The following is a 22,565-nucleotide window of genomic DNA, read 5'->3' as shown; positions in this document are numbered from 1 at the left end:
CACATACTCCAATGCTAGAAAACTAAAACCAAGATACTCATCTCAATCAGATTCTTTCTTCAGTCCCAGTAAATGTGAGTGAATTCTTCTTTCTTCTAGCTTTCCAAAATTTGCTAGAATTCCTCGCCTGCCAGTAAGTAAAATTCCTTATTCATTGTAAGAATAAGGCCCAAAAGTATAGATAAACGACCAGATTCTTAGATTGGTTTCACATATGATACATCTTTCTTGATGATGGTGTTGTTCATACCTAATAAAATGGAATATGTTCTTAAATATGACACTTTCAGTGTACTCTTGGTTGCACAAATGGCTCATCAAATTATTGGATAATTTTGATTTCTTTGATTTGTTAAAATTATACTGTTTTTTTAAAAAGACAGATTCTGATGTAATCTATTGCATACAAACTAAAAGAAGTTCTGGTTCCAGAATGGAGTAATCATATTCTACCCTCTCTAGTTGCAAAACGCCAGATAGAGTGTATGGATTAGCCATCTGAGGTCTCTCAACAGTTAATAACAGCAGGCAGATTTGTGAAGAAGCCTCAAATTTGAAGTTCCACTAAACCAGCAGTGTTTGCTATTTTCCTCCTCTGATACTGCCCAGCCTGGAGTCAATGGCAGCCTAAAATCCGGGAGTGCATACCAGCTGCAGACAAAGAGTTCCAATGGGATCTTTCTTCTATTCTTGGAACTAGAAAGAAGAGTACTAGAGCTCAGAGATAGTGGGGGAATTCTCTTTTTATCCCCCTTCTTTCCTGCTACATCACTAGGTACCAAGCAGATACATAAAACCTGAAGAACCCTTCTTTCTGGTCCCAAGAACATGGAACAAACCCCTGTTGCTTTTTAAACGTCTTTATGCTATCTGTCTTACTTGGTCCTGAATGCAGACACCATCATATAAAGTTTGTGGCAGAGAAGGGAAACTTTCAGCCTCAGCTTTCAGATGTGTTTCTGGGCATGTCCACTTTGAAGAAGTGATATTTCTGCTGAATATGAATGCTTTCTTAGCTCATCCTCATTACTAATCATAGTGTGGGATATCAAAATCCCTTTTATATCTACTTTGAACATTGTTTCTTAAGCTCTCTAAGCTCCTTCTCACTATTCAGGCCTTTCAGAGACTGCTACCGAAGGACCAGAAACAGAGGCCCCAGAAAGCCATGGAGACCAAGGGAGATCAGAACAATGATCCCATGAGGTTGTGTATGAACTCATGAGCTCACCTCCAAACGGGATCTCATGCTAAACAGCACACCACAGGCTTCAAGAGCTGAGCCACAGAGTAGACAACTGCCCAGGTCCAAAACTGGCCACTGGGTGGCATACTTGCAGGCCTGATACAAAAAACACTGCAATCACTTTGAAAACAGAACTGACTTTAAAATCACGGCCAACAGAAGGCAGGTTAAAACTTGAGGCCTAAACCCAACCTGGTCAATCGTCTGCTACAATAAAACCAAGAACCCGACAACATTCTGCTTATGATATATCCAAGACCAAGAGTCTCATAAAATAGTATTCAAAGTGTTCTAGGATAGAGTCCAAAAGTACACAGCACAGCATGTGAAGAACCAACAAAGTCTCAAATCACAAGGGAAAGTTCAATCAACAGATGCCAATTCCAAGATGACTCAGATGTTGGAATTACTAGACAAAGACATTAAAGCAGAAACTATGCGCTCTAGGAATTAGGGAATGAAATTATCATTCTTGTAATTAATAACAACTTCAGCCACAAAATAGAAGATAGGAAGAAAAACTAAATGCAAATATTAGAACTGAAATGCAATAACCAAAATAAATTCACTAGACGGGATCAACGGCAGAACAGAGATGACAGAAAACAAAACCCCAGTGAACCAACAGAAATGATCCTATCTGAATAACAGAGAGGAACAAACATTGAACAAAAGAGAACAGAAATTCAGAACCCTGAAGGTAATACCAAAAAGTCTATCATTTGTGCCATCAGGGTCTCAGAAGAAGAGAAAAAACATGAGGTAGAAAAACATTTGAAGAATCCATAGCTGAAAAATTCTCAAATTCAGCAAGACAAACTTACATAAAAGAGAAGCTTAGTCAGCCCCATACAGGATAGATTTTAAAAAGTAGATTCAAAAATGTATATTCGCAGACACATCATTCTCAAATTGCTGAAAACTAAAGACAAAAACTGAACAACAGAAAACCCTAAAAGCAATCAGAGAAAATGATGCATTTTATGTTGGGTTGACAATTATTCAAGTGACTGTGGATTTTTCACCAGAAACAATGGGCCCAGAAGGAAATGGAACATTTTTAAAGTGCCGTAAGAAAAGAAACCAGAATTCAGTATCCAGCAAAAATATGCTTCAGAAAGGAGGTAAAATAAAGACATAATCAGATGAAGAAAAACTAAGAGACTTCATTGCCAGTAAACCTGCTTTAAGAGAAACAATGAAGAAAGTTCTTTAGATGGAAGGAAATTATGCCAGAAAGAAATTTGGAAAATCAGAAAAAAGCAAGAGATGTGGTAAATATCTGGGTAAGTATAATAGACTATTATTCTCCACTGACATTCCATAGACTATATTTGCTGTTTGAGAGAATTTTTCTGCCTCTATTTTTAAGCTATTTAAATTAAAATTTTCAGCTATTTAAATTACATTTTTAAGCTATTTAAATTACATCTGCTTCTTGAAAACAAACAAGATATACAGGAATATATAGAGCAAAATTTTATCCTCTCTCAATTTCCACATCCTTCCCCAGAGTTAACCACTGTTAACTCTTCAGAACTTTTTAAAAATCCAATTACATTCATAAGTAAGTGTACAACCATATTATGCAGTATTGTGATTGTTTTCCTAGTCTCTTGGTGGGTTTTAGCATACTTACAGAACTTCTACTTCTCAGTCGTTTTGGAAATCTCTTCCTGTCAGTACATTCTTGCGCTTTCATGACTGCCTTGTAATCCACATTGTAAGTCTAAAATAAGTTATTTGGCGAATAGTTATGTCGTGTCCGATCTTTTGCTATTAAAAAGAAAGTTTACATTGAACCTTATTACACTAATGTGTACATGTGTGCCAGTATGACTTTAAGATGGATGCTTAGGAGTGGAATTACTGAGTAGGCAGTTTGCAGATTTGACTTTAAGGTAGATCTGTCAAAATATCTTCCAAATGAACTTGTAATAAGTCTACTTAAATTTTCACCACATGGACAAAAAAAGTGAGATATTATTATTCTTTATGATTTCCTAATTAGTGGTGATGTTGAGGGTCCTTTATATGTTAGTTGGTCAATTGTAATTGCCCTGTGAGTTTGGTACCCAATCAGTAGTTATTTATTGAACACTCCCTATTTGCCAGGCATTCTTTTAGATTCTGGGTATATAGAAATGAAAAAAAAAATGACATAAACCCATGTTGGAAACTTTCTTTCTTTCTTTCCTTCTTTTTTTTTTTTTGCTTACATTCTAGGATTTATATCCTTTGTCCATTTTCTGCTGCACAGCTTGTTTTTATTTTATTTTCAGGAAGTGTTAATATATACTTATTATAAATTATCCATTCTTAGAGATACTGTCCAAGATAGTTAAAATATTATTTATATAGTCAAAGAAACCCAAAATTAGTATGGGTAGTGTAGAAATTTTCCTGAATCTTTATCAGACTTCACCATCTAATAAATCTGTTTCTAACCCACAGCATCTAAGATACAGGATCACTTCTGCCATTGAGATATTGCCTTGGAAAATCTGAGCAGCTCATGCATTTCCGTGCTGTGCATATTCAACAGTCCCTTTCCGAGGAGAGATTCGGGGAGCCCTGAGTCTTTGTGATCTCCTGAGCCACCAAGCCCCGCCTCAACACCCTCTCTGTCTAAGTCTTGAGTTTCTCCAGTGCATCACGATCCAGAAGGGATGCTCTCCGCTCTCACTAACTCCTCACTGTTAGCCTTAATGTGTATTTGGAAGGAGGACTGGAGTCCACCGTAATGTGCAGTGGTCAGTAAATTGTAAACAAAGTCGGACCCTTCAGATTTGTCAAGTAGTCTGAGAGGTATAAGGGGGCCTCATAGAATTTTTCTGGACCTGCTTGGCTGTGTCAGCAGTGACCTAAGGAGAGGCCCTGGTGGACAGAGGATCTTGCTACTCAAAGTGTGGTTCTCAAATGAGCAGACCTGGCTTCACTAGGGAGCTTTTTAAAAATGCAGAATCTTGAACCCCACCCCAGACCTACTTAATATGATTCTTCATTTTAGTAACATCCTCAGGTGAATCATCTGTCCACTAAGGTCTGAGAAGTACTTGTGTATTAGTAAAAAGCAAAGACTCTAGAGCCAACTGGGCTCCCTCATTCATTTGCTATTTAACCCTGGACAATTTAGTTTTCTGTGCTTCAATCTCATCTTCTATGAGTGGGCCTAATAATAATCGTATCCCTACGCTAGAGGTTTGTTATTTGGGTTAATACATGTAGTTTTATGAACAAAGTCAGGCACTTCACGAACCCTTTCGTTGTTAGGTTTCGTTAACATGAACTGTTTCCAGAACTCTGCCAGCCTGGCTCCGTCTATTCAACAAGTCTTCCTAAGCATTGCCTCCAGGGAGCTAGAAGTAGCAGTAAGTTCCAGAGCGCCCACCTCACACCAGTGTGCTCTAGACTTGAGACCGCCTACTTCGGTTCCTACCCAAAAGAGGTTTTTTTGCCTTACTCTTGCTTCTTCGGGTAAGTACTATGCAGACATCTTTGCTTTTTCAGACCCACCTCATATCCATTCATAACGTTACTCTGGATCTCCTAAGAAGCAAACATCAGAATGGAATTGAATGTGCAAGTGTTTTTAGAGAAAATGCCTATGAGAGAAAATAAGGAGAGAGCCAGGAAAGCCTGGCAGGATATCTGTGAGAACACAATGCACTTCTGACCCCAGTAAAAAAGCAGGAAACAAGGTTGGGTGGAAACCTCAAATATTCCCCTGCTGTCTAAGGAAGGTTCATCAGGGTGATGGGTGAAACCTCAAATCAAAGCTGGCCACAGAGGAGTCCCGGGTCTTCCAGGGATGGACTTGCTTTAGGATCCTCAGACTTGCTCAGCACAATCCTCGGCTGGTAACAGCCTGGGGGAAGTCTGGCTTCTGCCTACAAACTTGGTGGTAGATGTCAGAGCACAGCAGCTGGATTGGTCAATGGCTCTCCTCCTATTTGGAAATCAAAGAGCACATTCTCATGACTGCCACAGCCTCTAATCCATTCTCTTGGAGGAGATAGTAAAAATTCCCCCCAGGTTTGGAACCACCTCAAGAAAAAGTTGTATATTCTTATGATCAGGTTTTTCAAAAGAAGAGGATAGGACTAAGCCAAAAGTTCCTGTGATTCTAGCCATTAGTAAAGGAGTAAGGGGAAGCAGTACTGGCCTGGCCATTCATTTAATGTATGTTAAATATATAACATAAATATGTAATAAATATAGACCCAGCAGTGAGGTTGTCACTGGAGTTTAGAAAGAAACTCCAGCAATATCCACCTACTCCTTCAGGATCGTTCTATTTCAATGTCTATGCTGTGCCAGACACAGTTCTGGGTTCCAGGGACTCACTAAGAGAAAAAGAAGACACACATAGCACTGAAGATCCCTCTTTAAATTGTTTCTGGTAATATAAAAAAGGGAACTTCCAAATTTTTTATTTGAAACCAGTACTTTAAAAACACAATAAAAATAACACCAGAGACTTTCGGTTTCTGCACTGACATCTACAGAGCGTGGAATCCATCACTCCCATCCTAAGAATACAGCTGAATAAACCAAAAAGCTGACTCTTCTTAGATCTGTCAGAGAATGGAGGTCACTGGGTAAGCTGCTGGCCCAAAAACTGGAGAGAGAGGTGGATACAGAGAATCACAGCTTATCTGGAGCAGAAGCCCTCTGCTGGAGACAGGACAAGGAGGGGCACTTAAATTATAACTGACAAATTGCTAGAGGCTCTATGTGCCTGGATTCAGAGTTAAAACTCCGGGCCCCCAATCTTAGGGGAACCCTCATACTTTCCTGAGTTTTACCTCCAGGAAAAATCCACAATGCATCCAACAGGAGGAGGGGAAAAGTAACCATCTAGAAATAAACCCAGAGGGTTCTGTTCTCTACAACAAAGCCCTGCCCTCAAAAGAAATTATTTTACCGGAGCCTAACCAATGTTGGGGAAGAAAATACCCAATTCCAGTTCCTTTTAGGCTTTGATATGGGGGGGAAGGAAATACCCAAATCCAGCTCCACTAGCATTCTTGTCTCACATAAAAGGAGGGAAAAGTGATGTCATCAAGATGGCAAAATAGGAGACCCCAACTTCTGTCCCCCAACAAAAATCAACAGACAAGCTGTTCATGAAGAAAAACAGCTCTGGAAGAGCTCTGGAGTCCATGTAAGAGACTTCAGCAAATAACTTCCCATTCAGTAGATTGTCTCTTTGTTTTGTTGTTGGTTTTCTTTGCTGTGCAGCTTTTGAGATTGATGAAGTCCCACTTGTTTATTTTTGCTTTTGTTTCCCTTACCTGGGGAAGACATATACAGAAAAAATTTACTATTGCCAGTGTTCAAGAGTTTATTGCCTATATTTTCTTCTAGGAGTTTTATGGTGTCAGGTCTTATATTTGGGTCTTTAATTTATTTTGAGTTTATTTTTGTGAATGTGTAAGATAGTGATCCACTCTCGCTCTTCTGCATGTAGCTGCCCAGTTTTCCCAGGACCATTTATTGAAGAGACTATGTTTTCCCTATTGTATCTTCTTGACTCCTCTGTCATATAGGAATTGACCATATAAATGTGGGTTTATTTCTGGGCCCTCTACTCTGTTCCATTGATCTATGTGTTTATTTTTGTGCCACTACCATACTGTTTTGATTACTGTAGCTTTGTATATATCCAATAAGTGGCTAATATCCAAAATATATAAAGAATTCATATAACTCAATACCAAAAACATAAATAATCTGATTTAAAAATGGGCAGAAGATCTGAATATATATTATTTCAAACATACAGATGGCTAACAGACATATGAAAAGATGCTCAACATCACTGTCATGGAAATACAAATCAAAACTACAAGGAGATATCACCTCACACCAGTCATAATGGCTAATATAAAAAAACAAAAACAAAAAATGACAAGTGTTGGTGAAGAAACAGTGTAATGTTCATGGGAATATATATTGGTGCAACCACTATCAAAAGCACTATGGAGGTTTTTACTCAACACCCAAAAAACAAATAACCCAATCAAAAAATATGCAGAGGACCTAAACAAACACTTGTCCAAAGAAGAAATACATATGCCCAACAGGCACATGAAAAGATGCTCCACATTGCTAATCATAGGGGAAATGAAAATTAAAACCACAATGAGCTATCACCTCAAACCAGTTAGAATGGCCACTATCCAAAAGATAAAAAATAACAAAGGCTGGCAAGGATGTGGAGAAATGGAACCCTCCCATACTGTTGGTGGGAATGTAAATTGGTGCAGCCATTGTGGAAAGCAGTATAGAGGTTCCTCAAAAAATTAAAAATAGAAATAAATACCATTTAATCCAGTGATACCGCTCCTAGGAATTTACCTGAAGAAAACAAGATCCCTGATTTGAAGAGACATTTGCACCCCTATGTTTATCGCTGCACTATTTGCAATGACAAGATATGGAGGCAACCTAAGTGTCCATCAACAGATGAGTGGATAAAGAAGGTGTGGCTCATATACACAATGGAATATTATTCAGCCATAAAAAGAAAATAAAACCTGTCATTTGAAACAACATAAATGGATCTAGGGGGTATTATGCTCAGTGAAATAAGTCAGGTGGAGAAAGACAAATACCAAATGATTTCACTTATTTGTGGAGTATAAAAACAAAGCAAAACAGAAGGAACAAAACAGCAGTAGACTCATAGACACTGAGAAGGGACTAGTGGTTACCAAGGGGGAGAGGCTGAGAAGGGTGGCAGGGAGAGGGAAGGGGATAAAGGAGTAATATAATTTGCAAGCACAATAGTTAACAATCACAATATAGGTTGGATACAGGGACAGTAGTGCAGCTGGAGAACACAGTTAATGATTCTGTAACATCTTACTATGTTGATAGATTTTGATAGTGACTGCACTACAGGGAGTGAGAATTTAATAATTTGGGTAACTATTGAACCACTGTGTTGTATATTTGAAGCCAACATAAGAATGTATATCATAAAAATGTACTTCAATGTATATCAATGATACTTTAATTTAAAAAAAAGAAAACAGTGTGACCTGGTAATTCCACTTCAGGAAATTTACCTGAAGGAAACAAAATCACTAATTCAAAAAGACATGTGCACTCCTATGTTTAGTGCAGCATTATTTATTTATTTATTTATTTTTCGATTTTATATGAAGGCTTTAATTTGAAATGGGAATTGGTGTCATTTTCAGTGCAACACAAGTTTTTCATGCTATGGAAAAGCAGCAGGAATACTTTCTGATTCTGGTCGTGGACTTTTTTTTATTAAAGTATCATTGATATACACTCTTATGAAGCTTTCACATGAAAAACATTGTGGTTACTACATTCACCCATATTATCAAGTCCCGCCCATACCCCACTGAGGTCATTGTCCATCAGCGTAGTAAGATGCCACGGAGTCACTACTTGTCTTCTCTGTGCTACATTCCCCATGACCCCTCCTACACCATGTGTACCAATCATAATACCCCTCGATCCCCTTCTCCCTCCCTCCATACCCTTCCTCTTCAACCCCTCCCCTTTGGTAACCACTAGTCCCTTCTTGGAGTCTGTAAGTTTGCTGTTGTTTTGTTCCTTCAATTTTGCTTCATTGTTATACTCCACAAATAAGTGAAATAATTTGGTATTTGTCTTTCACCACCTGGCTTCTTCTACTGAGCATAATACCCTCTAGCTCCATCCATGTTGTTTAGTGCAGCATTATTTACAACAGCCAAGATATGGAAGCAACCTAAGTGTCCACGAATAAATGAATGGATAAAGAAAATGTGGTACATACAACAGAATATTACTCAGCCATAAAAAAGAATGAAATCTTGTCTTTTGTGACAACATCATTGAACCTTACTCCTAAGTGGAGTAAGTAGGACTGAGAAAGACAAATACAATTAATTTCACTTATAGGTGAAATCTAAAAAACAAAACAAATAACTAAAAAAAAAAAGCAAAAATGACTCAAATGCAGAGAGTAGATCTGTAATTGCCATGAGGGTGGGGGAAAGGAAAAATAGGTGAAGGGGATAAAGAGGTATAAATTTCCAATTATAGGTCATAGTCTATTATAGGTCATATTGACTACATATAGTCAATAATAATTTAGTAACTTTGTATGGTGACAGACGCTAACTACACTTATAATGTTGAACATGTCAGAATGTATATAATTGTCAAACTACCATGTTGTATTCCTGAGACTACTATAGTATTGTATGTCAACTGTACTTCAACAAAGGAAATAAAAAAGAAAAACACTTAAGCAATACAGAAGAACAAAACACTAAAGAATAATCACACAAAAAGGGAAGGAAGAATAGCTTCACTTTCATGAATCATCCTATTCCCCAGTCGCCATTGCTCAGCACCAAGAGGGAACTCCCCAGCTGGAAAGGGATCCCCTCGCCGAGAAATGGAGAACAGGATGGGTGGAAAGCTCTAGGCTCTCAGAACCCTGCATAATGGAGCCAATTCAGTTTCACCCTGTCCAGAGATAAGCAACACTGAGATGTATAGAGACAGCTGGGAACAAGGGAAAAAAGCAGAGGCTACCAATCAGCCACACAGCAGGAGCCACACAGCAGGAGCAACTACACTTGCCAGTGACCGGCTCTGCAGATGACCTCAGCGGCTTTTGCCACTGAAGAAACCTACAGCCAGTATAGCGTCTATGGAACCTTCCAAATTTCACCAGTTTTCACCCCATACGTATTCATGTTCACTGACGCTAGATGCCTCAGTCCCTCCCTACTTCCTCCCATCACCACCTCCACCAGAACCTACGACTCATACTGGCAGACAGCCCAGGACTCTGCAGCTGCACAAGTGAAAGAGAGCAGCCTAGACACCTGCAGCTGACCCCTGCTGCCATATGTGCTTGAGGCTAGCCCCTCCAGCTATGCACTTGCATGTTGCTGGCATGACAGCCATCACCAGCTGCCATTGCTATCTGCACACTCACAGCAATATCTCACAACCTTGGAAGTGCATGCTGATAGCTGAGGCCCCCATTGCTTCTTATGGGCCTGGATTCAGCTCTAGCTCCTATCGCTGGCCTGCACAACTTGCTTCACCTGCAACTATCCCCTCCAGTTGTCTACCTGCAGGCACTAGGCCCAACCCCATCACTGGCTTCCACAGCCATGTGCACACCCATGGGGTGACTATGCAGCCATAGGAGCGCATGCCAATAGTCAAGTTTCCCACAGCTGCTTGTGAGCCTGGATCTAGTCCTATCTACTGTCACTGTCCTGCACTGAGGGGCTCACTTACAGCTTGCTGCTCAAACTGTGAACCTGCATATCCCTGGCCTGTCTCTCCACACCAGCCTCCACTGCTTTGCGCCTGTGGCAAGAACCAGTAGCCATGGTAATACACACTGACAGCCAGGACTACATAGCTGCCAGTATGATCACAGTTAGCCCCAGCCCTTGCTGCTTGTCCTGGCTTCCTCCACTATGTGTGTCTCTGCAACTTGCACCTACCACTACACAGGCACCTGCAGGTGGACCCACAGTAAAATGTGTACAGACCAACAGCTCCAGCTACCTGGCAGTCCAGCTGCCTGCCCTGGTCTCTAGCTGCTGGACTGGGAGGCACTGCTGAGGACCCCAACAGTCCTTGAAGCCTCTGCAGATCCCCCCAAATGTGTGTCAAGAATAACACAGTGTTGATACTGTGGAATGAATAGCCAGAGCCAAAGAGTCAGCCCACACTCCTGGACACTGAGCCACTACATGCCTCTGCACTGGGTGCCCTCTACCACTAGACCCAGGGCTACAGCATTCTCCAGTATACCCCCATCTGCAGGTGAAGGTCTTTTCTTATTGAAGTCAGTCCATAAAGCCTGGGAAAAAAATGACTGTTTCTTCAAGTGTGCAGACATCTACATAGAAATACATGAATATGAACAATCAGGGAAATGTTGTTGATACTCCCTTCAGATATGTTAGCATTTGCTTAATATATTTAGGTGGTCCAGTGTTCAGTACATATATTTGCAATGGTATCCTCTTGATTAATTGATTCTTTTATCATTATGTAATAGGGGACTTCAGTACTTCACCTTCAACAATGATCATTATCAACAATTGACAGATCATCCAGACAGTAATAAATAAGGAAAGATTATACTTGAACTCTACTTTAGATCAGATAGACCTAACATATTCAGAACATTCTATATAAGAGCAGCAGAATACACCTTTTTCTCAAGAGCACATAGAACATTCACCAGGATAGATCATGTGTTAGGTCACAAAACAAGTCTTAGCAAATTTTGATACTGAAATTTTACCAACTATTTTTTTCTGACCACAATGGTATAAAACTATAAATCAATAACAGGGAGGAAAGTGGAAAATTTACAAATATGTAGAAATTAAACAACACATTCCTGACAATCAATGGGTCAAAGATTAAATTGAAAAGGATATCAAGATTTTTATTGAGCCAAGATGATGGCATGAGTAGGGCAGCAGAAATCTCCTCCCAAAACCATATATATTTTTGAAAATACAACAAATACAACTATTCCTAAAAGAGAGACCAGAAGATACAGCACAACAGCCAGGCTACATCTACACTTGCTAGAACCCAGCACCTCATGAAGGGGGTAAGATACAAGCCGCAGCCCGGAGGGACCCGAGCGCCCCTCCCCCCAGATCCCAGCTGGAGAGCAGTCAGAGCTGGAGGGAGAGGGAGCCCAGGACTGCTGAACACCCAGCCCCAGCCATCCGCACCAGAGCGCAGACACAGTGCATGGTGTGCTGGATACTAGGGAAACAGAACAGTAAAACCTGTGAGCGGGACCCTGAAGCCAGTGCCCCTGTGACAAAAGAAAAGCCAGTGCTTTTTGAAAGACTTAAAGGGACAGGGACCCCACCGCTGAATGGAAGCACCCCGGCACACTCAGCCCAGCAGCTGGGAATCCCAGGGAACTCTGGGCACCCTAACCCCCTGGGCAGCAGTGCAGCTCTGAGGCCCCTCACAGCGATAAACAGCCTCCCGCCTGTTCCTCCTCCAGTGGGGTGGCCATAGCGGAGCAGCCTGAGAGCGGACACGCCCACAGCAGCCACACAGAGCCTCCTCCGCAGCCACCCGGGCCAAACTCAGAGGCCCCATCGGCGTGCAGCTTCCCAGCACAAGCCACTAGGGGTCGCCATTCTCACAGGAAGGGAAGGTGACAGGCAAGCAGGAAGGGACTTTGTTCTCTCAGCTGACATACACACCAACTGCCTGTGACTACCTCTATCACCATAAAAAGGCAGAAGAATTTGATACAGACAAGAATAACCCAGACATCCCCTGAGAGGGAACCTGGGGAGATAGATTTAATCAATCTTCCTGAAAAAGAATTCAAAATAAAGGTCATAACCATGCTGATGGAGCTGCAGAGAAAAATGCAAGAGCTAACGGATAAAGTTGGGAGGGAGAATACAGAATAAAACAATCTCTGGAAGGACTTAAAAGCAGAATGGACGAGGTGCAAGAGGCTGTTAATGGAATAGAAATCAGAGAACAGGAACACAGAGAAGCTGATGCAGAGAGAGATAAAAGGATCCCCAGGAATGAAAGAATATTAAGGAACTGTGTGACCAATCCAAATGGAACAATATCCACATTATAGGGGTACCAGAAGAAGAAGAAGAGAGAGAAAAAGGCATAGAAAGTGTATTTGAAGAATAATTGCTGAAAACCTCCCCAAACAGGGGGAGGAAATAGTTGCTCACACCACAGAACTACACAGAACTCCCAACAGAAGGGACCCAAGGAGGACAACACCAAGACACATAATAATTAAAATGGCAAAGATCAAGGACAAGGACAGAGTTTTAAAGGCAACCAGAGAGACAAAAAAAGGTCACCTACAAAGGAAAACCCATCAGGCTATCATCAGACTTCTCAACAGAAACCTTACAGGCCAGAAGAGAATGGCATGATATATTTAATGCAATGAAACAGAAGGGCCCTGAACCAAGAATACTGTATCCAGCATGACTATCATCTAAATATGAAGGAGGGATTAAACAATTCCCAGACAAGCAAAAGTTGAGGGAATTTGCCTCCCACAAACCACCTCTGCAGGGTATTCTAGAGGAACTGCTCTAGATGGAAGCACTCCTAAGGCTAAATAGATGTCACCAGAGAAAATAAAATCACAACAAAGAAAGCAGACCAACCAAATACTAACTAAAGGCAAAAAAATAAAATCAACTACCCACAAAAGCAGTCAAAGTAAACACAAAATTAAACAACTAACATAAAAAGAATGGAGGAGGAGGAATAAGAAGGGAGAGAAATAATCATCAGATTGTATTTATAATAGCTTAATAAGCAAGTTAAGTTAGACAGTAAGATAGTAAAGAAGCTAACCTTGAACCTTTGGTAACCACGAATCTAAAGCCTGCAATGGCAGTAAGTACATATCTTTCAATAACCACCCTAAATGTAAATGACTGAATGCACCAATCAAAAGACACAGAGTAATAGAATGGATAAAAAATCAAGAACCATCTATATGCTGCCTACAAGAGACTCACATCAAACCCAAAGACATGCACAGACTAAAAGTCAATGGATGGAAAAAGATATTTCATCAAACAGAAGGGAGAAAAAAGCAGGTGTTGCAGTACTAATATCAGACAAAATAGACTTCAAAACAAAGAAAGTAACAAGAGAGAAAGAAGGACATTACATAATGATAAAGAGGTCAGTCCAACAAGAGGATATAATCATTATAAATATATATGCACCCAATACAGGAGCACCAACGTATGTGAAACAAATACTGACTGACAGAATTAAAGGAGGAAATAGAACACAATGCATTCATTTTAGGAGACTTCAACATACCACTCACACCAAAGGACAGATCCACCAGACAGAAAATAAGTAAGGACACAGAGGCACTGAACAACACACTAGAACAGATGGACCTAATAGACATCTATAGAACTCTACATCCAAAAGCAACAGGATACACATTCTTCTCAAGTGCACATGGAACATTCTCCAGAATAGACCACATACTAGGCCACAAAAAGAGCCTCAGTAAATTCAAGAAGATTGAAATTCTACCAACCAACTTCTCAGACCACAAAGGTATAAAATTAGAAATAAATTGTACAAAGAAAGCAAAAAGGCTCACAAACACATGGAGGCTAAACAACATGCTCCTAAATAATCAATGGATCACCAACCAAATTAAAATAGATATCAAGCAATATATGGAAACAAATGACAACAACACAAAGCCCCAACTTCTGTGGGATGCAGCGAAAGCAGTTTTAAGAGGGAAGTATATAGCAATCCAGGCAAATTTAAAGAAGGAAGAACAATCCCAAATGAATAGTCTAAAGTCACAATTATTGAAATTGGAAAAAGAAGAACAAATGAGGCCTAAGGTCAGCAGAAGGAGGGACATAATAAAGATCAGAGAAGAAATAAATAAAATTGAGAAGAATAAAACAATAGAAAAAAATCAGTGAAACCAAGACCTGATTCTTTGAGAAAATAAACAAAAGAGATAAGCCTCTAGCCAGACTTATTCAGAGAAAAAGAGAATCAACACACATCAACAGAATCAGAAACGAGAAAGGAAAAATCACGACGGACCCCACAGAAATACAAAGAATTACTAGAGAATACTATGAAAACCTATATGCTAACAAGCTGGAAAACCTAAAGAAAATGGACAACTTCCTAGAAAAATAAAACCTTCCAAGACTGACCAAGGAAGAAACAGAAAATCTAAACAGACCAATTACCAGCAACGAAATTGAAGTGGTAATCAAATAACTACCCAAGAGCAAAACCCCTGGACCAGATGGATTTACCGCAGAATTTTATCAGACATACATAGAAGACATAATACCCATTATCCTTAAAGTTTTCCAAAAAATAGAAGAGGAAGGAATACTCCCAAACTCATTCTATGAAGCCAGCATCACCCTAATACCAAAACCAGGCAAAGACCCCACCAAAAAATAAAATTACAGACCAATATCCCTGATGAACATAGATGCAAAAATACTCAACAAAATATCAGCAAACAGAATTCAAAAATACATCAAGAGGATCAAACACCATGACCAAGTGGGATTCATCCCAGGGATGCAAGGATGGTACAACATTCGAAAATCCATCAACATCACCCACCACATAAACAAAACGGACAAAAATCACATGATCATCTCCATAGACGCTGAAAAAGCATTCAACAAAATTCAACATCCATTCATGAAAAAAACCCTCAACAAAATGGGTATAGAGGGCAGGTACCTCAACATAATAAAGGCCATATATGATAAACCCACAGCCAACATCATACTGAACAGTGAGAAGCTGAAAGCTTTTCCTCTAAGAACAGGAACAAGACAGGGATGCCCACTCTCCCCACTGTTATTCAACATAGTACTGGAGGTCCTAGCCATGGCAATTAGACAAAACAAAGAAATACAAGGAATCCAGATTGTTAAAGAAGAAGTCAAACTGTCACTATTTGCAGATGACATGATATTGTACATAAAAAACCCTAAAGACTCCACTCCAAAACTACTAGGACTAATATCAGAATTCAGCAAAGTTGCAGGATACAAAATTAATACACAGAAATCTGTGGCTTTCCCATACACTAACAATGAACTAACAGAAAGAGAAAACAGGAAAACAATTCCATTCACAATAGCATCAAAAAGAATAAAATACCTAGGAATAAATCTAGCCAAGGAAGTGAAAGACCTATACCCTGAAAACTACGAGACACTCTTAAGAGAAATTAAAGAGGTCACTAACAACTAACAAATGGAAACTCATCCCATGCTCATGGCTAGGAAGAATTAATATAGTCAAAATGGCCATCCTACAGATTCAGTACAATCCCTATCAAATTACCAACAGCATTCTTCAACTAACTGGAACAAATAGTTCAAAAATTCATGTGGAACCACCAAAGACCCTGAATAGCCAAAGCAACCAAGAGAAGGAAGAATAAAGTGGGAGGGATCTTGCTCCCCAACTTCAAGCTCTACTACAAAGCCACAGTAATCAAGACAGTTTGTTACTGGCACAAGAACAGACCCACAGACCAGTGGAACAGAATAGAGACTCCAGACATTAACCCAAACATATATGGTCAATTAATATACGATAAAGGAGCCATGGACATACAATGGGGAAAAGACAGCCTCTCCAACAGCTGGTGTTGGCAAAACTAGACAGCTACATGTAAGAGAATGAAACTGGATCACTGTCTAACCCCATACACAAAAGTAAATTCGAGATGGATCAAAGACTTGAATGTAAGTCATGAAACCATAAAACTCTTAGAAAAAACATAGGCAAAAATCTCTTGGACATAAACATGAGCGACTTCTTCATGAACATATCTCCCCGGGCAAGGGAAATAAAAGCAAAAATGAACAAGTAGGACTATATCAAGCTGAAAAGCTTCTGTACAGCAAAGGACACTATCAATAGAACAAAAAGGCATCCTACAGTATGGGAGAATATATTCATAAATGACAGATCCGATAAAGGGTTGACATCCAAAATATATAAAGAACTCATGCACCTCAACAAACAAAAAGCAAATAATCCAATTAAAAAATGGGCAGAGGAATTTGGTAGTGGGACAAGAACAGAGCCACAAACCAGTGGAACAGAATAGAGACTCCAGACATTAACCCAAACATATATGATCAATTAATATATGATAAAGGAGCCATGGACATACAATGGGGAAATGATGACAGTCTCTTCAACAGATGGTGCTGGCAAAACTGGACAGCTACATGTAAGAGAATGAAAATGGATCACTGTCTAACCCCATACACAAGACTAAATTCGAAATGGATCAGAGACCTGAATCTAAGTCATGAAAGCATAAAACTCTTAGAAAAAAACATAGGCAAAAATCTCATGGACATAAACATGAGTGACTTCTTCATGAACATATCTCCCTGGGCAAGGAAAACAAAAGCAAAAATGAACAGGTGGGACTATATCAAGCTGAAATGCTTCTGAACAGCAAAGGACATCATCAAAAGAACAAAAAGGCATCCTACAGTATGGAAGAATATATTCATAAATGACAGATCTGAATAAGGGTTGACATCCAAAGTATATAGAGCTCACGCACCTCAACAAAAACCAAATAATCCAATTAAAAAATGGGCAGAGGAGCTGAATAGACAGTTCTCTAAAGAAGAAATTCAGATGGCCAACAGACACATGAGAATATGCTCCACATCACTTGTAATCAGAGAAATGCAAATTAAAACCACAATGAGATATCACCTCACAACAGTAAGGATTGCCACCATCCAAAAGACAAACAACAAATGTTGGCGAGGTTGTGGAGAAAGGGGAACCCTCCTACACTGCTGGTGGGAATGTAAATTAGTTCAACCATTGTGGAAAGCAGTATGGAGGTTCCTCAAAAAGCTCAAAACAGAAATACCATTTGACCCAGGAATTCCACTTCTAGGAATTTACCCTAAGAATGCAGCAGCCCAGTTTGAAAAAGAGAAATGCACTGCTATGTTTATCACAGCACTATTTACAATAGCCAAGAATTGGAAGCAACCTAAGTGTCCATTAGTAGATGAACGGATAAAGAAGATGTGGTACATATACACAATGGAATATTATTCAGCCATAAGAAGAAAACAAATCCTACCATTTGCAACAACATAGATGGAGCTAGAGGGTATTATGCTCAGTGAAATAAGCCAGGTGGAGAAAGACAAGTACCAAATGATTTCACTCATATGGGGATATAAGAACAAAGGAAAAACTGAAGGAACAGAACAGCAGCAGAATCACAGAACCCAAGAATGGACTAACAGTTACCAAAGGGAAAGGGACTGGGGAGGATGGGTGGGAAGGGAGGGATAAGGGTGGGGGAGGAGAAAGGGGGCATTATGATTAGCATGTATAATGTGGGGTGGGGGGCATGGGGAGGGCTGTGCAACACAGAGAAGACAAGTAGTGATTCTACAGCATCTTACTGTGCATCATTTAGAAATGAAAGAGAATTATAAACCACAGCATCATCACAGTGACTGTGATGGGGTATGTGGGGGGGGGACTTGGTGATGGGGGGAGTAACATAATGTTCCTCATGTAATTGTAGATTAATTACATGTAGATTAGTAAACATAATGTTCCTCACGTAATTATAGATTAATGATACCAAAATAAAATAAATAAATAAATAAATTCTTAAGGAAAAAAAAAATCTGGCTTTCAGGTTCCCACAGAATAATGCCAGTCACCTAAATTTGAATCTCTCCACCCATCCTAAAAGGAAACAAACAAACAAAAGGAAAGATAATAACACTACCTATCACTACACAACATGGAAACAGGGAATATTATAAACCTAATTTTACATATAAACAGGTAAACTATACATCCCAAACCAGCAGATCCAGTCACAAAGCCATGCTATAGAAGACAGGCTGAGATGGTACTGAAAAGTCTAGACAGCATCACGAAAAACTGAAGGAACAAAACAGTTCCAATGATAAGATGGATAAAGCCACCATCAGAAAGAATGAATCCCAGCTTGTGTGGAGAAATGCTGACAGTAGGTCTGAGACCTGGTGGATAAAAATAATTGAGGCCTCTAAAAGGAGGGCTTAAAAGTGTTTGAGACCAGAAATGGCAATCTTGGGAAGGCATCTCATTCAGAGGAAAGAAGTAACTTGAGGGGAAGTGTCTCTTGAGACTTGATACTGAAGAGAGAGAAGGAAGCAAGCAGAGAAAATGAAGACTACTTTAGAAATGAAAGAGAATTATAAACCACAGACATGTATCAACGACATGAGCTCCACTCCAAAAAAGGGCCTATTTGGGAAAAAATGCACTTCATTCTATCAACAGAAGAGGGCATTCTTGAACTAAGAAATCTGATCAAGCATCCAATTGCCTGCCTCTTGCAATTCCTGAAACTGGAAAATAAAAGACATTTCAAAATGAACAGAATATAGCATGCATAATATATAAAGACAACAAAAAAATGAGAATAAATATTAAGAAAAAAAGCTAACCATGAAATAGGAAAACTGAAACACAACACTTTAACTTGAATTAAACAGTCATTTGGTGATAAGAAAAACTTGTGAATCAGAACAGAAATGGACAAAATCAAAAAGATAGAAGAGTTAGTCAAAATGAGGAGAAATTGAAGAAAGAGACAAATCATCTCAGGGAAAAAAAAGACTAAATTATAAGATGCCCAAGGGGAAGAAATTTTACTTATAATATAGTAACTGGTATCAAGTCAAGGGATTAAAACAGCCCTGGAAATAAAAATAAAATCAAGAAAGCAGCCCAAAGGATCATAAAGAAAGTGCAGGATACAGAGGCAAAGAAGATCCAGTACATAGTCTGTGAAAAAGAAAAACAAAATAACAGAAGAGATGTAATATACAAGAATTATAATAACGAAAACTTTCTGGAAATAAAACTTGAATCTACAAATTGAAAGAGTCTTCCATGAGCCTAGGAAAATTGATATGGAACAGTTAACTCTAAGGTGTATCTTAAACAATCATTTAGATTTGGAAAAAAAAAATCCCCTGGGCCTCAAGAAAAAGGTCAAATCATTTACAAAGGAAAGACAGTCAAGTTGGTATCAGGTTTCACAACAACATACAAAGAGAGGGAAGCCAAGGCATTTTTAAAAATTCACCTACAAATATGGACAACAGGCTGTTGGTTACCATGGGGAGGTGTTGGGGGAATGGGTGAAACAGATGAAGGGAATAAAGGGGTACAAACTGCAAGTGGTAAAGTCATAGGAATGCAAGTACAACATATAGAATATAACCAATAATAATGTAATATCTTGGTAACAGGAGAAACTACACCTACTGTGGCAAGCACCTAGTATATAATTATTGTCACTATGTTGTACATCTGAAACCAATATAATATTGTGTATCAACTTTACTCCAATAAGAAAAAAAGACAAAAAAATTCAAGGAATCAAGATTTTATAACCAACCAATCTGTCCTTCAAGTATCAAGACTACAGAAAATCAGTTTCAAATATGCAAGAACTTAGAATACTGTACTCAGGAGCAGAGGTCTTGAGGATTTTATTAGAGAATGAGCCTCATCCAACGAAAAACTAACTGGGAAAATTCAGAGAACATTATGATGGAGTGCATTAAATATATCAAGTTACAGATCTCCCACTAAAAAAAGGTAGTGACAAGTTTGGGAAAATAGTATGCAAATTTTGTTTTCTAAAAATGACTTAAAAAAATGGAAGGGAGGAAAGGGAAAATAGAATAAAATAATTTACTGTTTTATAAGTAACAGGAGGGAGTCAAGCTATAGCTTACAAAGATTTCAGACCAAGTGTGGGATAGGAATTTGAGGGCATTAGAAAAGATTCAAGTACAATGTTAACTGCTGGAACAAAAACACAAACATTACTAAAATACCAAAATTTAAAAGGAACCTTTTTGTTTGTTTGATTGTTGTTGGGTTTTTTTTAGGGTGGGATCTTAACAAGCTGCAAATTGTATTTCAGGACTCATCTTGGGATTTTGTAGCTAAGCTAGATATACCCCAGAGCTCCTTTCCCAGATGTATTACTTCTTCTGTCACTCTTTTTTAAAATTAAACCCCACATAGATACCCTATTCCTTTTATATATACTACAAAATGCTTTCTCTTCCCACAATTCCTACTTTTTTCCAGCTAACCTCTTTTATTTCAGCTTGCATCCTTTTCCTCAATCTATGTATTGAGGGCGGTTAGCACTTTCTTACTTTCTGGCACTACAAGATACTCTCGGGTCAACTGTATTTCCTGCCCCCCAAGTCTTGCTTCAGGCACTTCTCCAAGGAGCCCCGATTGATGGTCCAAAGGAAGCTGAACAAACCCAGCTGCTGGTGCTCTGGGCAGGGAAGGAGTCTCAAAACGCCTTCTTGAAGGCTGATTACTGAGAAAAAAAAAGAAACCTGGCGCAGAAGGACTGGAAAGCGCCCGTGGGTCTTGAACCACTAGTAAGAGTGGCTAGCTGATGATTTTGTGGAAGGAATCACTGGGCTAGGGCTGGTGTCAACACATCCTCCATATACAGCCTTGGTTGGCAAAAATTAGCCAGAGTAAGCGCAATCCAGGATGATTTAGTTGGAAAAACTAACCTGCCACTCCACCCTCCAGCCAGACACTTGGAGAGAGACAAGGACACGCCGCTGTGAGGAGTATCCAGGCCTCCCCTACCCGCTCAGTGAACAATTCCTCGGTTGTTTCCAGGGCATTCTCTTCTACCACAGCGGACGCCTGCTCCAGCCTCCGCACTGTGATCAAATCAACTTTCACAGGCAGCGCCTGAGTCAGCAGGGTGGGATCTTAACAAGCTGCAAATTGTATTTCAGGACTTATCTTGCGATTTTGTAGCTAAACCAGATGTACCCCAGAGCTCCTTTCCCAGACGTATCACTTCTTCTGCCACTATTTTTTTAAATTACTTTAAACCCCACATAACACCCTATTCCTTTTATATATACTACAAAATGCTTTCTCTTCCCACAATTCCTACTTTTCTCCAGCTAACCTCTTTTATTTCAGCTTGCATCCTTTTCCTCAATCTATGTATTTAACTGTTCATACAGTATAGTCTTTTATGCCTTGAGGGTGGGGGCTTATTAGGGACCAGTGTGTTGGGAATTTTATATTTAATTTGAGAATGTCTAGATCTTTGTCAGGACATACAGATCCAATTCATATATATTGTAATGGTTACATTATATGCAAATATAAATATACAAGCTTTATTTTAAATGTTTCACTCTTATGTGGTTAGCATTTAGTAATGTATATAGATGTTCGCTGTTGTATACCTGAAACCAATGTGATATTGTGTACCAACTATACTTCAATTTTTTGTTATAAAAATGAAAGTACAGTACATCCTTGTACATATAGGTACCATACACAAGTACGTTTTTAGGATAGCTACTGATGGGTTGAATTGCTAGACTAAAGTCTTCACATTTTAATTTTTGGAGGGGGTTATGCAATTAATGCAAGAGCCCCTGGAGGTGCCTGAGGCCACAGAATAATCTGATGGAGTACAGAGCTTTTTGTTCCCTAAGTACTTTAAACAGCAACTGCACCAGAATGCAAATTCCATTGCAGTTGGGGTCTTGATACTTGCTCCAGAAGATAGTACCAAGGGCCTAGAATATGCTCAGCATCTCAGCAGTAACTGAATAAACGAAGACAATGTAAGCCAGTCACAGGCATATTCCTCAACCAGAATTCATTATTTCCAGAC

This window comes from Manis javanica, chromosome 14, assembly GCF_040802235.1.
Source record: "Manis javanica isolate MJ-LG chromosome 14, MJ_LKY, whole genome shotgun sequence".
NCBI classification, from domain to species: Eukaryota; Metazoa; Chordata; class Mammalia; order Pholidota; family Manidae; genus Manis; species Manis javanica.
The sequence above is the reverse complement of the archived record's forward strand: the minus strand, read 5'-3'. Positions refer to the sequence as shown.